Source organism: Loxodonta africana, chromosome 8 (genome assembly GCF_030014295.1).
Source record: "Loxodonta africana isolate mLoxAfr1 chromosome 8, mLoxAfr1.hap2, whole genome shotgun sequence".
Taxonomy (NCBI): domain Eukaryota; kingdom Metazoa; phylum Chordata; class Mammalia; order Proboscidea; family Elephantidae; genus Loxodonta; species Loxodonta africana.
The window spans coordinates 13480329-13498414 of NC_087349.1; the positions used below are offsets into that span (position 1 = coordinate 13480329).

General features: G+C 43.4%; 1 long non-coding RNA gene across 1 annotated transcript in view; it reads right to left on the minus strand.

Annotated features, from left to right (window-relative positions):
* Positions 1-3581: 3581 nt before the first annotated feature.
* Positions 3582-18086, minus strand: part of LOC111747729 (uncharacterized) — a 30267-nt gene continuing 15762 nt past the window's right edge. Inside the window, exon 6 of the long non-coding RNA XR_002783684.2 lies at positions 3582-4035. This is a non-coding gene — a long non-coding RNA (uncharacterized LOC111747729). The remainder of the gene's footprint in view (positions 4036-18086) is intronic.

An 18086-nucleotide genomic window follows, 5' to 3' on the forward strand; every position in this document is an offset into this window, starting at 1 on the left:
CATTTTGAGTCACACCACATCAGCAAATGAAAGTCCTGGAAGCTTTACTCTATCCACGTCATTAAGGTCGACTCTACTTTGAGAAGGCAGCTCTTCCCCAGTCATCTTTTGAGTGTCTTCCAACCTGGGGGGCTCATCTTCCAGCACTGTATCAGACAATGTTCCACTGCTATTCATATGGTTTTCACTGGCTAATGCTTTTCAGAAGTAGACTGCTGGGTCCTTCTTCCTAGTCTGTCTTAGTCTGGAAGCTCAGCTGAAACCTATCCTCCATGGGTGACCCTGATGGTATCTGGATACCAATGGCATAGCTTCCAGCATCACAGCAACACACAAGCCCCCACAGCATGACAAACTGACAGACAGTAGTGACCGAAGACCAGACGAGTTGTGGAATGACATCAAGGACATCATCCATGAAGAAAGCAAGAGGTCACTGAAAAGGCAGGAAAGAAAGAAAAGACCAAGGTAGATGTCAGAGGAGACTCTGAAACTTGCTCTTGAGCATCGAGCAGCTAAAGCAAAAGGAAGAGTTGATGAAGTAAAAGAACTGAAGATTTCAAAGGGCCTCTTGAGAAGACAAAATAAAGTATTATAATGACATGTGCAAAGAGCTGGAGATGGAAAACCAAAAGGGAAGAACATGCTCGGCGTTTCTCAAACTGAAAGAACTGAAGAAAAAATTCAAGCCTCGAGTTGCAATAGTGAAGGATTCCATGCGGAAAATATTAAATGATGCAGGAAGCATCAAAAGAAAATGGAAGAAATACACAGAGTCATTATACCAAAAAGAATTAGTCGATATTCAACCATTTAAAGAGGTGGCATATGATCAGGAACCGATGGTACTGAAGGAAGAAGTCCAAGCTGCTCTGAAGGCATTGGTGAAAAACAAGGCTCCAGAAATTGATGGAATATCAATTGAGATGTTTCAACAAACAGATGCAGCACTGGAGGTGCTCACTCGTCTATGCCAAGAAATATGGAAGACAGCTTCCTGGCCAACTGACTGGAAGAGATCCATATTTATGCCTATTCCCAAGAAAGGTGATCCAACCAAATGTGGAAATTATAGAACAATATCATTAATATCACACGCAAGCAAAATTCTGCTGAAGATCATTCAAAAACGGCTGCAGCAGTGTATCAACAGGCAACTGTCAGAAATTCAGGCTGGTTTCAGAAGAGGACGTGGAACCAGGGATGTCATTGCTGATGTCAGATGGATCCTGGCTGAAAGCAGAGAATACCAGAAGGATGTTTACCTGTGTTTTATTGATTATGCAAAGGCATTTCACTGTGTGGATCATAACAAACTATGGATAACATTGCAAAGAATAGGAATTCCAGAACACTTAATTGTGCTCATGAGGAACCTTTACATAGATCTAGAGGCAGTTGTTTGGACAGAACAAGGGGATACTGATTGGTTTAAAGTCAGGAAAGATGTGCGGCAGGGTTGTATTCTTTCACTATACCTATTTAGTCTGTATGATGAACAAATAATACGAGAAGCTGGACTATATGAAGAAGAACGGAGCATCAGGATTAGAGGAAGACTGATTAACAACCTGCATTATGCAGATGACTTGTGAAAGTGAAGAGGACTTGAAGCACTTACTAATGAACATCAAAGACCACAGCCTTCAGTATGGATTACACCTCAACATAAAGAAAACAAAAATCCTCACAGCTGGACCAATTAGCAACATCATGCTAAACGGAGAAAAGATTGAAGTTGTCAAGGATTGCATTTTACTTGGATCCACAATCAACAGCCATGGAAGCAGCAGTCAAGAAATCAAAAGATGCGTTGCATTGGGCAAATCTTCTGCAAAGGACCTCTTCAAAGTGTTGAAGAGCAAAGATGTCACCCTGAAGACTAAGGTGCGCCTGACCCAAGCCATGGTATTTTCAATTGCATCATATGCATGTGAAAGCTGGACAATGAATAAGGAAGACCAAAGAATAGTTGACACCTTTGAATTGTGGTGTTGGAGAAGAATATTGAATATACCATAGACTGCCAAAAGAACGAACAAATCTGTCTTAGAGGAAGTACAACCAGAATGCTCCTTAGAAGCAAGGACGGCGAGACTGCATCTTACATACTTTGGACATGTTGTCAGCAGGGATCAGTCTCTGGAGAACATCATGCTTGGCAGAGTACAGGGTCAACGGAAAAGAGTAAGACCCTCAATGAGGTGGATTGACACAGTGGCTGCAACGATGGGCTCAAGCATAACAACAATTGTGAGGATGGCGCACGACCGGGCAGTGTTTCGTTCTGTTGTGCATAGGGTCACTATGAGTTGAAACCGACTCGACGGCACCTAACAACAACAACAACAACATAAAGAAATATTACAAATCAATAAGAAAGATAAAATCCTCAATAGGAAAAAAATGGTCAAAGGGCATCACAGGAAAACAGGCTTTCCAGGGTACTGGAAAGGTAGAGGGAGAGGCATTATCCAGGAACACCTGGGCAATGACCCTGCTTTCCCACCCCACCCCACCCCACCCCACCCCACCCCACCCCTAGATAAGGATTTGGGCTCCAATATAAAGTATTGCTGTCCAGAGAGGGTCCCTAGCAACAATATGCCCCTTAGAGAAGAAGCACCAAGGGAATCAATGCAAAGATATACTGAGTGAGCCTCTTCACCCTGCCGCCGCTGAGATGATGGTAAACTCTAAATTCTTAGTCCAAGAAATCAAGAGATCAGCCCAAGAGTAAGGGTGTGTTGTGGTCCCTTCGCACTGTCCTGCAAACCAGTAGATGTGAGTAGACAATTCACAAGGGCACTGGGTCAAATAAGCACATGGAGTATATGTGGCCTCACTAGTAATCAAAGAAATACACATCTTAAAAACAAGATGCAATTCTCACCTATAAAATTAACAGAGACTAAAAGGCAATACTAAATCTGAAAGAGGATACAATGAACTTGAGCCTCTGAGGGAGGCGGTGGAAACATTGGAAGGAAGGGCTCAGATATATAAACTTCCTGCAGGACAATTCAGGAATAATTACCAAAAACCTTCATTCATAATTCGACAAATATTTATTGACTATCTACTATGCACTAGGTACTGTTCCAGGGGTCCCTGAGTGGTACAAATGGTTAATGCACTCAGTTGCTAACTGAAAGGTTGGACATTCGAGTCCATCCAGAGGTACCTGGGAAGAAATGCTGAGCAATCTGCTTCCAAAACATCGACCATTGAAAACCCTGTGGGGCACAGTTCTACTCTGGCACAGATGATGGGATCGCATGAGTTGAAGTCAACTTGGCAGCAACTGGTTTTCAGGCACCGTTCTAAGACTTCTAATTTAGTCATTTCACTTATGGGCATATATCCAAAGAAAATTATTAGTAAGCAGACAAATATTTATCTCCAGGGAATCCATTGTGGTATAAAAACAGCCTAAATGGCTAATGATAAGGGAATAATTAAATAATTTATGCTATGTCTGTAAGACCATATGGAATGATAAAAGAAAATTTGAAGACTAATTAAGGTCTAGGAAAACTCTGCTAGTATAATTTTACAAAAAAAAAAAAGGTATAATAAAATCTGCATGTTAGTATTATCCCGATTTTTGTATATATTTGTATATTCAGACAACATATATTTACTTAGTATCAAAGGTGTGCTAGTGCTTATATAGAGGGAATCTGAAAAACATCTGCAAGTAAGTCTAATCTAGTTGTAGTAGTGTCAGATCTCATCTAGATTCCTTAGGGATAAGAACCAGGATCAGCATAAAGCTGATTCCTACGAGGTGGAGGTCAGACATACCTCCACCTTCCAACTTTACCATTTCTAACACAAGCCATCCCCTCCTATAGCACTCTCTACTTCTCTGCTGGGTTCAATAATCCGTTGCAATGCCACATGGAACTCACAGACCATACTTACAGTTAAGTGGTTTATTAAAGAAGTTACAGGGTACAACTCAGGATCAGGATCAGGAAGCACACAGGCAAAGTCCGGAAGTCTCCTGCGAAGTGGAGAGCGTATCCTGCCCTGGGGGAAGCAGTGGGAATATTGGAGGGAGGGACACAGATATATAACCTTCCTGCAGCACAAATCAGAAATAAGTACCAAAAATACCCTTCAGTTCAAGACAGCTCTCTCAGCTCCCCTCAGTCGTGCAAGCCAGCAGACCCTTCTCTCTGCCATGCACGCTCCCTCTCAGCTGTGCAGCCCTTCTCTCAACGCCTTAGGACAGGTCTTCTCTTGGCTGTGCACACCCACTCTTAGCCATGGAGGCCTCTCAGCCATGCTGGCCTCTCAGCCATGCAGACCTCTCTGCTATCAGCCTCTCCAGTACTAACTGGCCCAGCTCATAGCCAGTGTGGTAGCTTTGTTCAGCTCTCTTAGCTGCATTCGAAGCAGCAGGTTTCTGCTGTCACCACCAACTTTACCACAAGGCCCCTTCCAGGCTCCGTGCCCCTTCAGTGTTACAGCCCTTGACCTGTGTTACAGCCCTTTCGGAGGTCCCTCTCCTCTTCTCTCTCTGCTTTTCTCTTCTGGCCTCTCTCGCCTTTTGAAACTTTTGTGGTGTTGGCTGCTTATATAAGTAAACTCCTTGTCAATTTCAAAGCATGACCTGCCCAGCAGGGCCACGAACTGACCAATCGCCTCTGTGGACCAGTCACTTCATTTGCATAGTCTATAGTCACTTCATTTCGTAGTAGATTGACTAATCCCTGTGAGGTGCATACCAATCACAGGGCAGGCTGCAGCCCAGGACCAGACAAAAAATATCAAACCATGGAGTTGTTTACAGCTTACCCAGGATATGTCAGTCAACCTGGATGAAAGTAACAAACCCTTTAGGGTGAAAAACTAGGGCAAAGGAAACTCCTCAGGAGTCAGGGGGAAAAAAATCCCCCAAGCTGTTTTTCCAAAGAACCAAGGCAAAAGGCCACATAAAGGAATTCATTTCACCACAGAAAGATTAAAGGTCAGCTACATCTTTTTCTATTATTTTTCTCCATTTTGTCAAGAAGAGGCCAGCATGGAGTTGAGATCTTTGTGCTTTTGTTATGAATAAAAACTTGTCCTAAAATATCAGTTACCTCAAGGGAAGAGAAGAAGTCAAGGGAGGAAATATAATTTCAGTTTCAAGTAGTTTCTGTTTAACAAGGGGAAGAAATCTGAATTTGAATCCACCTTTGAATTCAAATCCACCCTTGAGGGCAGATAGGCCCTTTGGAGAAAAAGACTACAGAGAGTCCTTTTAATGATGCATGGGTAAAGAGAAGACTCTGCTTAAGTGGAGAAGTTTGAAAAGCTGTGGCTCCAAGAACCAAAGAAGACTAATTGGAAGAGGGAAGAGCCAGCATCTTGGGGACGGGAGATGGGTTGGAGAGAAACAGGGAAAATCAGGGGAAAGGAGAATACGAAGGGGATGTGTTGGTTCCTTGGGTTGTGTTGTTAAGCGCAGGGGGATTAGTGTGGAGGGGGGTTGGAGGGTGACAGACTTTGTCACCCAGACTGGAAGTGACTCTGCGTGAGGCTCAGCTCTCTGGAGGCCTAGTTGGCCACACGACTCAGGGTTGGAGCAGAGCCTTTCTGCCTGCCTCTGGAGGGAGCCCAGAAATTTCTGGACCCTGTCTTAAAGCACAGATGATAGTGTTCTCATGCTTGGTGGCAGTGCAGGCCTCCCATGTAGCCTATGGCAACGAGGCAGGGACAGCTGGGACCTGAAGCAGGAGAGGTAAGACAAAGATAAGGGTGTCTGGTGTGTACATTTGAGGAGTGGATGAGGGCACTTAGAGGTGGGCTGAGCCTTTGTGATCAAGACGTATCTTACAGTCAAAGCTGATGAGGCTGGGGACAGAAGTTCACAATTCCTTCCACTTTCAATTTTATCCAGATTGTCCACAATGCATTTCTTTTAGAATCGGAAAAAAATAACTGAATGCCCCCTCTATCTTATGACCCAGCCCTGCCCTGCCCAGTTTTACTTCTCCCATTGTGAGGAAAACCGTTTTCAAGGACTTCCCCCTCCCATCCTCTCCTCAGACCCCTCCCATCCCTGAAATATTCTTAGTAAGGTTACCCATCACTTTCCAATTGTCAAACCCAGAGAGCACTAGGCAACCATTTTCTTTTTTGTCTTCTTAGTCGCATTGGTGCTGGTGGCCACCCATCCTCCCTGAGACTTTCTCCTGTCATGTCCCTGTCCCTTCTTCCCCTGCTCCCTTCCCACCACTCTAACTGCTCTGTCATCTTTCGGGGGCCTACTTTTCTGATGTCTAGGTCCCTGGGTGGTGCAAGTGGTTTCCCCTGGATTACTAATTTAAAGATTGGCAGTTCAAACCCATCCAGTAGCACCGTGGAAGAAAACCCTGTGGGGCAGTTCTACTCTGTAATGCATGGGTCACCAAGAGTCAGAATCAATTTGACAGCAACGGGTCTGGGTTTTGATTTTTCTGAAGTCCGCCTATTATAAGCTGGTGTTTTTCAGAGGTCTGCACTAGGTTCTCTTCACTTCTCATGGACATCTTCCCTGGCCATCTCATCTACACTGACCTTTGAACCCTCATGGTTTTATTTACTGCTAAATCTACAGAGGAACCCTGGTGGCACAGTGCTTGAAAGCTCAGCTGCCAACAAAAAGGTCAGCAGTTCGAATCTGTAAGGGAGAGGGGAAGAGACAAGGGGTGGTGACATTCCTCAATAAGATGGTCCCTAAGTAGTTAAACGTCAAGCCAAGGAAATGGTCCCTATGGTGTCCCTAACTTGATAAAAGAATAGGGTCCCTAAATTAGTAATTAAACGTTAAGCCAAGGAAATAGTCTCTATAGGGGTCCCTGACTTGGCTGTTAAAAGTAAACAGGGAAAGATAAGAGAAAAAGGGTATTAAACTCTAAGAAAATGACTATTGGGGCTCTCAGACTCTCTCTACATCTAAGTATCCCACTTGACGTTCCCTAGTCAAGTGTGCTTTGCTACTAACCCTCTGCTAGCTAATAAACCTCTGCTCACTTGGCACTATTTGTCTCAGTGTTTCAATTCTTTCCTACATCAAAGACAAGAACTGAAGCTATTCTCCGGTAACAAATCCACCAGCCTCTCCTTGGAAACCTCATGGGGCAGTTCTGCTCTGCCTTATAGGGTTCCTGTGAGTCGGAATCCACTGGACGGCGACAGGTTTGAAGTCTACAGAGGAGTCCCTGGGTGGTGAAAATGGTTAATGAGCTCAGCTGCTAACTGAAAGGCTGGAGGTTTGAGGCCACACAGAGGTGCCTCGGCAGAAAAACCGGGTGATTTACTTCTGAAAAATCAGCCATTAAAAACCCAAAGGAGCAGTGCTACTCTGACCCACATGGGGTCACCTTGAGGCAGAATCAGCTCAATGGCAACTGGTACCGGTAAGTCCCCAGAGCCAGCACGGTTGTTCAGACACCGGAGGTGCACGGCCTGTGGGGCTCACCTGTCACACTCAACTCCGGAACCGCCTCCTCTGTACATCCAACAAAATCGTTTTCAGTAATAATCAGCATAACCATTATTTTCTTTTTAATTCTAAAAATGATGTATCATAAAGAATAAATTTCAATTTTAAAACCTAATTTGAATTCAGTAAAACACCTCATATATGAACTCAAATTTAGACTTACCAGAGTTTCACACTGTTTCTCTGTTTTAAATTGAAAGACAAATAAAAAGCTCCAAGTGTCAACTGGTATGACAGGACTGGCATAACCCAAGCTCTATTTGTTCATCTTCACAGTCGCTGTGCTAGCAGAGTTTATTTCTAAGCCACTATTTAAATACAGGAGTACGCAGAACCCCCGGGGCAGAGAGATGCGAGCGTCACTCAAAGCAAGCTCAAAGGATTGCAAACCATTATGAAGTTAGTCTGGAAACAAAAGCATGTGGCTGCGTTCACACGAGGACTGTACAATTGTTAACTTCCCATGTAGAAAACAGTGTTTGTGAAAAGATACAGAACAAAAGTGTTATAATTTGAAGCATGTAGATATATAGTTAGAACTGGATAGTAACCACAGCAATTGTCCAGAATGTAGAGGAACTGAAGATTTTTTCAGGGAGGGAGGATTATTTTATCACTGGCATTGTTTAATATTCCCGGCACTTGATGATAATAATAAGAAGACCAGCTTTGATTTAGTTTTTTCTATGTAAACAATGTACCACCTTGTGCCTGCAACCCAGGCTGGCTGCCCTGCTACCCCACTCTTGGTATATTTACTGGCTTGAATAGGACATTCCCAAAATTCATGCCTGAATCCTCAGAATGTCACCTTATTTGGAAATAGGGTCTTTGCAGATACAATTACTTAAGTTAGTATGAGGTCATTCCGGAGTAGAATGGGCTCTAAGGCCAGTTACAGGTCTCCTTATCAGAAAGCCACATGAAGACAGACACAGAGGGAAAATGACCAAGTGAAGAAAGACGCAGAGATCGATGCAACTACCAATCAAGGAACACCAAGGGTTGCCAGGAGCCACCAGAAGCCAGGAGAGAGGCATGGAACCTCTGAAAGGAATCAACGCTACCGACACTGTCAGTTTGTCAAACTGTGGTGGCTTGCATGTTGCCATGATGCTAGAAGCTATGCCACCTATATATCAAATACCAGCAGAGTCATCTCTGGTGGAGAGATTTCAGTGAAGCTTTCAGGCAAAGACAGACTAGGAAGAAAGGCCTGGTGATCTGCTTATGAAAATTACCAGTGAAAACTTTATGGATCACAATGAGCTCAAACACACCAATGATGATGGAGCCAGCACAGGGCTGGACATTTCATCGTGTTGTTCATGGGGTCACCATGAGTAGGAACCAACTCGATGACAGCTAACAATAACATACTCAGGAAAAAGATAAGCATATATCTCATATCAAAAACTCACACACACAAAAGTGTGGGTTGGGATGCTAACAGGCCATGTAGACCAGCTTGAAGGGGACACAGAATTTCTAAAAAGATATAAAAAGAGTGAAATTTGGAAAGAAGGCTACAACTGGTGTATCAATGGCATCAAGTGCCAGCCTAAGGGCTTTTCCCTGAAAGTTACAAAGCATCCCTAAAAGGGTTGCAGCGACCTCCTGTTTGCCCTGCATTTACCCATACTCTTCTATAATCCATCTTCCACTGAGCTGTCATCATGACCTTTCCAAAACCCAAACCAGACTATGTCATGTCCTTGTTTAGAATCTCTTGCGTGTGTGTGGCTAATTGCCCCCAAGAAAAACTGCTTATTTTACCACGAGACCAGAAGAACTAGATGGTGCCCTGCTACCATTACCGAACATTTTGACCAAGGAGTCTATAGAAGAATCCTGATCAAAAGGAGTAAAAGTGAGAAACAGAATCTCAAATACTGATGGATTCCAGACTTTATCTGGAGCCTTGAGGTTGAATGAACCCCCAAAACTAGAGCCCTGAGAAAATATTTAAACCTTAAACCAAAATTATCCCCTGAAGTCTTCTTCAAACCAAACAAGAGTTTAGCCTAATTAGTAAAGAATGTCTGCCTTGAGCATAGTGCTCTTTTGAAGAACTATCTATGTAGAATCAAACTGACAACAGCAACTCAGAAGTTTAGATAGGAAGCTTATAGGTCAGTGAGTGTATGTCAACAGGGAAGGAAAAATTCAGAAAAGGAGGGTGGAAATGGTTGCACAATTTGACGAGTGTGTTCAATGTCACCGAATTGTACGTGTATAAATTGTTGAATTGGTGTATGTTTTGCTGTGTTTATTTTCAGCAACAATGTAAAAAATATTCTCTTTCACACCCTTTCAGCTCAGTAACGAGGTCACTCCTAAGGTTCACCCTTCAGCCAAAGATTGAACAGGCCCGTGAAACAAAACAAGACTAAATGGGTGCACCAGCCCTGGGGCAGGGACTGGAAGGTAGGAGGGAACAGGATAGCTGGTAAGAGGGAACCCAGGGTTGAGAAGGGAGAGTGTTGACATGTCATGGGGTTGTTAACCAGTGTCATACAACAATGTGTGTACTATTTGATGAGAAACTAGTTTGTTCTCTAAACATTCATCTAAAGTTCAATTAAAAAAAATTCTCTTCCATGGGTCTCCACCAACTGAATGAATTTTAAATCCTGTAACATCACATGCAAAGCTCACCATGGCCTGAGACTTCCAGAACTCTATGGAAGACAGAAAGTAAGTACAACCAACAGCATTAGGTTATGTTTGGATTCCGGGGGAAAAAAAGTCAAGAATCATTTTATTTTTCAGTGTACCTGGTAGTGGAGAAATAAAGAGTAAGATAACTCTTATAATAAGAAAATCACAAATTGAGGGCTTTTTATAATTTTTGAATACAATGCTTCTTTAAAAAACAGTAAAATTACTGTTTACATCCACTGACACGATTTTTTGAGCCATCGTTAATTTCAGAATAACCATTGTTTTATGACTTATGTAATTTTTTCAAACACTGTTTCACAAGCATTGGGAACTGGGAAATCTTATAAAGCATCTTAATGTGTGTAACGAGAAAGTAAATTAAAAAGTTTATTAGCACTGGCAGGATTCTTATCTTCTCTCTGCACGTCAAAAGCTTGACAGAAGTCTTCAATCTGTCTAGCAAGCACTTTACTGATTAAAAGCTCATTTCCATTCTTGAAGGGCGACGCCATATTCCTGATCTGTTTTCTTCAAACGAGGAGCATGAAAGTTCCTTCTAGTTTCTTTCCGGCACAATCTCCCTTCACCAGCCAGGTGGCCCAACCCTTGGGCTTTATGTTCCAGAATACAGACTAGTTCCCCCTCCTCTCTGCTCCCAAAGGGTCCTTCCTGTGTATGCTTGTAAAATAGCCCTGACTGATTTTTATTTAAATTTGTGCTGGTTTGTGCATCTTCTCCAACAGAATATAAGCCACTAGAAGGCAGGAGTGAGGTCGTTGGTGGTTCCATGTTGGAACTCTCACCTTCCAGACTGAAATATGCACCTCAAGCACAGCCACCACCCATCTATCAGTTTGTTGCTATGACGCTGAGCAGGTGTCACCAGAACTTCCAGGCTAAAACAGGCTAGAAAGAAAGGCCTGGTGATCTACTTTCAAAAATCAGCCAGTGAAAACCCTGTGGATCACATTGGTCAGGTCTACAACTGCTCATGGGGATGACACAGAATCTGGCAGAGTTTCATCCTCTTGTGCATAGGGTCACCGCGAGTCGGAACTGACTCAACAAGAGCTACCAACAATAGAAGGCAGAACTACGTCTTTCTGATGGCTGTATCCCAAGAGCTAGCATAGAATTGGCACTTAGGAGGTGGTCAATAATGTTTACTGAGCAAAGTGAAACTGTTAAACTTAGTAATAAAGGCAAGTTAACAAAGCTGTGTGTTGGCAACATTAATCAGGTTGAAATGTGTAGCATAAATCAGAGCTGGTAACTTAGTTTCCTATGGCTGCTGTAACAAATGACCATCAACTAGGTGGCTTAAAACAACAGAAATGTATTGTCTCACAGTTCTGGAGGCTAGAAGACTGAAATCAGCTTCACCGGGTTGAAACTAAGGCATCCACAGGGTTGGGGTCCCTCCAGAGGCTCTAGGGAGAATTCATTCCCTTGCCGTTTCCAGCTCCTAGGCTGCATTCCTTGGCTTATGACCCCTTCTTCCATCTTCAAAGTCAATAGCATAACATCTTCAAATCTCTGTCTCTCTTTCTTACTGAGGTGGTCACATGAGCTCTCTCTTCTGTGTGTAGCAAAATCTGCCTCTGTCTCCTCTGGTGGTACAAAGGTTGGCAGTTTGAGTTGACCCAGTCACTCCATGGGAGAAAGACCTGGCAATCTGCTCCCATAAAGATTGTTGTTGTTGTGCACCACTGAGTTGATTCTGATTCATGGCAACCCTATAAGACAGAAGAGAACTGCCCCATAGGGTTTCCAAGGAATGGCTGGTGGATTTGAACCACTGACCTTTTGGTTAGCAGCCTGAGCTCTTAACCACTATGCCACCAGGGCACCCCATAAATATTACAGCCTGGGAAACCCTATGGGGCAGTTCTACTTTTTCACATGGGGTCACTATGATTTGAAATCAACTCGATGGCACACAACTTCCTCTTACAAGGATCTCTGTGATGACATTTATCCTCTCCACCCCCCATGATCTAGGATAATGTCCCCATCTCAAGATCCCTAACAAATCACACCTGCAAAGTCGCTGCCACCATATAAGGTAGCATGCACAGATTCCAGGGATGAGGACCTGGATCCCTTTGGGGGCCATGACTCAGCCTACCCAACAGGGGTGGATTATCCAAATTGCAAGGTGAGCACAATGCTTATCTTGCTTACTGTATGATCTGTAGTGAACAATTTCACATTTTTTCATCACATCAATGATTCTGCTTCTTAGTATGGCTGACCTCTGTCTCTCTCCCAGCTCCATAGCACCTTCCCACAGAAGCAAACCTCTTTTCAAATTTACAATCCCTGGCAAGGGTGGATGACCTGATAAACAAGGTAAGTATGGGCTTACTTGCGCTTACTTACTGATCTGTAGGGAACAATTTCACGTGGGTTTCACCACATCCTCTGTAGCGACCCATTTCACATGGGTTTCACCACATCTTTGATTGGTCACTACAGGTTAGTAAGCAAGCACAAGTAAGCCCGTGCTTACCTGGCTTCCTGGGTAATCCGCCCCTGCTACCCAGGTGGGTAGAGTGGCAGCAGACAACTGCTGAGCTAGACCACATAACAGAAGAAAAGCAAAGCCAAGGACAGAAGGTGGGCTGAGAAAGAAGAAGTGGTAGGACATGTCTAGACCTCGTCTCCTCCTACCTGAGCTCCCTCCTTCAACTTGATATTTGATTAAAAAAAAACAACCTGAAAACTCCGCCCAATGCCTCCCACCTACCTGGAATTCTAGTCCTGGATTCCGTAGCTGGGTGTAGTATATACCTCATGACTCCCACGTGCCATCATGACTTGATAAACCCTTTCACAATGTTTGGCCTAAAGACCTGTGCCATGTGAATCAAGGCATCGATCAACTGCCTAGTGACTTTATGCCACAAAACCAGTTGCCATCAAGTTGACTCCAGCTCGTGGTGCCCACATTTGTCAGAGTAGAACAGTGCTCCATAGGGTTTTCAATGACTGCTTTTTCAGAAGTAGATTGCCAGGACTTTCTTCCAAGGCATCTCTGGATGGACTTGAACCTCCACCCTTCCTGTTAGCAGCTGAGCATGCTAACCATTTTCACTGCCCAGGAATTCCTTATTCCACAAACCTCATCTGTATCATTTGGATCAAACGTTACAAATATGTAACTACTTTTATTAAAAAAAAATAAAGCTTTTCAATTGAATTATTTGGACATTTACTTCAACGAGTTCCTTGGCTTCCCCTTAGCTTATAAGAGTTCAGCATTTTAAGCCAGATGGGAGCCAACCCAATTTCAATTTTCTTCAAGCCTAGCCCATAATTGGCCCACCACGAATCATCAGTGGTAATAAGGATAAAATCAAAATCAAACTTATTGCCTTTGAGTTGATTCTGACTCATAGTGACCCTTTAGGACAGAGTGGAACTGCCCCACAGGGTTTCCACTGAGAGGCTGATGAATTCAAAGTGCTGACCTTTTGGTGGGCAGCCAAGCTCTTAACCACTGTGCCACCAGGGCTCCAATAAGGGTAAAGCTGGGCATTAAAGCAGGCAGAGAACAAATAACCAAGTGATTTGAGCCATCTATCTGGATGGGATGACACCCGATTCTGTTGCTGGATGCCCCCAGGGTAGAAGTGTTTATCTGTGGAGTTGACAAATCAGTGATTCTTCTAGGACCCATACAAAACTCAGCCCCTTAATTATGTTGTTTTTGTTGTGTGCTGTCGAGTGGATTCTGCCTCATAGTGACCCCATGTGACAGAGGAGAGCTGTTCCATAGGGTACAGGAGCAGATTGCTAGGTCTTTCTCCCACGGAGCCACTGGGTGGGTTCCAACTACCAACCTTCCAGTTAGTAGCCAAGCTCTTAACCACTGTACCACCAGGTCTCCTTTCCTTAATTACAGACAAGTAAAATGCCTCCTGGTACAGCTGGGCAGGTTTAACTGCTCAATGTGAGGATGCCCTTGTAGGATACAGCCTCAAAGAGCCTGTGAGAGAAGACAGAGCAGGAACTTTGCGAGCCTATCCTCACCAACCAAAAACACTGTGAGCTCACAGATCCCGTCTGGAGGAAGAGCTGCTCCTCCACTTCAAGCCCAGACAGGGGCAGATTACTCAATGAGCAAGGTCTGTAGTCTATAGCGAGCAATTTCACCTGGGTTTTACCACATCTTTGATGTGGTAAAAAACAGGCAAAATTGTTCACTACAGATTAGGAAATAAGCACAAGTAAGCCCCTGCTTACCTTGCTAACTGGGTCATCCATCCCTGTCAAGGATTGTAAGTTCAAAAAGAGGCTTTGATTCTGTAGGAAGGTGCTGTGGGGTTGGGAGACATATGCCAGCCACCCCTAGAAGCAAAATCTTTGATGTGGTGAAAAAATGTGGAATTGTTCCCTACAGATGATCTGGTAAGCAAGGTAAGCACCGAGTTTACCTTTTCTGTTGGATAATCCGCCCCTGTACCCAGATATACTTTCAAGTTACCTTCCTTTCAGATGAAAGGCAGCATTAAGCCTTTTGAGGTCACCACGTGGTATCTACGATTATCCTAGCTTGGTGTTGAATAGCCTATTTCTCTGTAACTTTTAATCAGCCACAAGAATGACAAAAAGACACACACACACACACTCAACTCTTATCTGACTGGACTGGTGCAGAAATACACAGCCCAGAATAAATGAGAGCATAATGAGCTCAAGATGAAGCAAGTCTGAGAAAACATTTCCTGAGAGACCGCAGAGTGTGCTCGTCCTCAAAAATGTGAGGGCTCTGCTGAGCCCCTTTCATGGGAGACAAATACTGCAGCCCCTCTTGTTCAGGCCAAGGCCACAGGAGGGGAGTGGTTAAAAGTCTCCTCAGGGCAAGGAGACCTCCAGGTCCCCCTAGAAAAAGGCAGCTCTGCTCCTATTGCATTCTCTTTGGTTCTTCCCCAAGCAGGAGCCTGCTGAGGCCGAAGTGGGAAGGAATAGCCTGAGGAAGAAAAAGGTCTTGAATAATTTTCATCTGAAAGCAAAGACAGTGTCTTACCTAGTGCTACCCTAACAGAAATATCACAAGTGGGTGACTTTAAAAAAAATAATAAACCAAACCCGCTGCCGTTGAGTGGATTCCGACTCATAGCAACCCTACAGGACAGAGTAGAATGGCCTCACAGAGTTTCCAAGGAGCACCTGGTGGATTCGAACTGCTGACCTTTTGGTTAGTAGCCGTAGCACTTAACCACTGTGCCCCCAGGGTTTCCGTGGGTGGCTTTAAAGAACAGAAATTTATTTTCTCACAGTTCTGGAGGCTAAAGGTTCCAATCAGGGTGTTAGCCATGTTGATTACGTCTGTGAGCCTCTCTCCTAGCCTCTGGTGTCTGCCGGTGATCCTTGGCGTTTTTTTTTCTCATTGACAGGTCCTCACATGGCGTCTGTCTTCCCCCATGTGTGTCTCTGTGTCTATTCTGCTCTACTTAAACTCAGATGTAATTAGGTTTAGGACCCACCCCACTTGCGTATGAACTTATAAACATAGCAAAAATCCTATTTCCAAAAAATCACACCCACAGGTACAGGGGCCAGGACTTCAGTATATATTTTGGGCAGACAGAGCTCATTCCCTAAAAGACAGCTTCATTTTTTAAAAGAAAACACGAAGGACAACTGATTTCTCTCTGTCATTGCTGTAAAATAATTTTCAGCAGTCTCATTTGCTATTGAAACCTGCTTTCCCATCGACTGTCTCTGCCTATTAACATCCATTGCAGAATTAGGCAGACACAAACAGGAAGTGGGAGAGAGGAAATGGGCCCGTGAGAGTACAGAGCCTCAGGTTCACAAAGTAAGAAGTCATCTCAAAATTTTCCATGCTCCTCGCCCCGGAAATAAAGAGGCTTAATAGATAAGGCCTAGGTGTTAAATCACCCAGGTCACAGAATACTACTGTTTCCTTGATCTAGTGCTGATACCATCTCGGAAAGGAGAACACTTCTCAGAAGCAAGTAAATAATGTAAAGACTGTGCTCTGTGATTCTTAATTCTGTGCCAGCGGATGCTCTCAAATGCAATGCTAATGAGAGGTCACACTGGCTGGCTGCTTTCACTGTCTCTACAGCTAACGGCCTCAAATACCTTTTCATAAGATATTTCATTTCCCAGTGTCAGTTTAAGTGTCTGTAAATAGATAGACTAATACTGTTGAAAGAGAAACTTTTGTTAGGGATTGTAACCAAAGCTCTGCGGGGCAGCAGAATGAGTAAAGACTTTCTTATCCTCTCTTTTTAAAATCTCTCTTTCATGTCTCATCACCGAGATGCTAAGCCCCCCAAGGAGAGATGGGTTGGTGCTTATCTTGTGGAGCTCACTCTGTCTGGCACCAAGCAGAAGCTCAATTAAAAACAAACATTGTTAGTTAAATCAAACAAGAGCTCTGATATTTAAAAACGGACAAAGCCTGAAAATGACTCTGAAGGCAAAATCTCAGAGGTTAGTTACTAACAGGTTGAGAAGTACGAGAAGTATAAGAGCTGCTGGCTCTTGGCCTTCACTGTCCAGAATGGGATCCTTGGGATTGTGGTAAATTCCATCTAGTGTCAGATATCAACGTGGGACCAATAGTTAGCAAGTCCGTAAACCAAAGTTGAAATAACAAGTGGTAAGTCCAGCATTCAAACCCGGACCATTCAAACTGCAAAATCCATGGTCTCCCCACCGTAAGGGCAACTGCCAAAAAGGCCTCTTTCCCTAGATTCCTGTTGTCTCTAAAGATCCTTCAATTTGGAAATTACTCTTCTAACAAAAATAAATAAATAACATTTCTCAAAAAAAAAAAAAGTAGGAAAAAACTGCAAAAAGACTCGTAACATTTAAGAATCTCTAAAATTTAAAATGTTACTCTGATCTGACTATGTATTATGACCAGACAGCCCTGTCCCATCGTTCTGTCTTCAGTACGAGGCTGATGTAGCTCAGGTCTGATGCAACAAGAATTTATTCTCTTGCATGCTATCTGTCCACCAGCATCCTCTTCTATTCACCAGGTTTTCAAATTAAACCGAAAAAATGCTAAGGAAGTACTCTTGGCTGTGTTTACCGCCTTAGTTTTAATCCCCCTTTTCACAGTTTTTTTTATTTATAATAACATTACCAAACGTCCCTTCCCTGAACTGGTAGTGTATACAAGAATAAGGTCCAGCTGTATCAGGCTTGGTCACTGTTATTGACTCACACGGAAAAGATCTGAGACAGAGGGGCTTCAATAGCAATTACTCTACCCCCCACACACAGATGCTGCTTTTTCTGAATAAAAGGATTTATTTTAATACTAAAGAGAAGTCATTTATAGATTAACACTTGATTTTATCATAATAACACGACCCACTTAGCTTCTCTTAAGGACTTTTCTAATGCGTAGAAAATGTACCTTGATCTCTTCCGAATTAGAGTCAGATCTTTCCATTCAATTTTCAAGGAATCCTTATATAGGAAATAGGATGGTATGGACTTCTATCTTCTTCAAACACCAGAGAAACCTTGAAATAAACTTTTGGACCCATGGGACTCTGAAAATCTATAAAAGATATGGGTCTTATCCTCACAAAAGTGCCCATATCACATATACAAAGTTTTGCAAACATTTCTTTATAGTGTATCAGAAATATTTCTTTATATTAATGACAAAAAAACTTTTTTTGAACTGGGCTTCCATTTCCTGATGACTAGCCTGAGCTGCAGAGCCCTGGTGACATAGTGGTTAAGTATTCGGCTGCTAACCAAAAGGTTGGCAGTTCAGATCCACCTGACAGTCCTTGGAAACCCTATGGGGCAGTTCTACTCTGTCCTACAGGGTCCCTATGAGTCAGAATCGACTCAACAGCAATGGTTTTTCGGTTTAGCCTGGGCTGCTGTCTCTATCCTCTCTCCCTAAAACCAAACATGAAGAAGCTGTAGGAAGAGA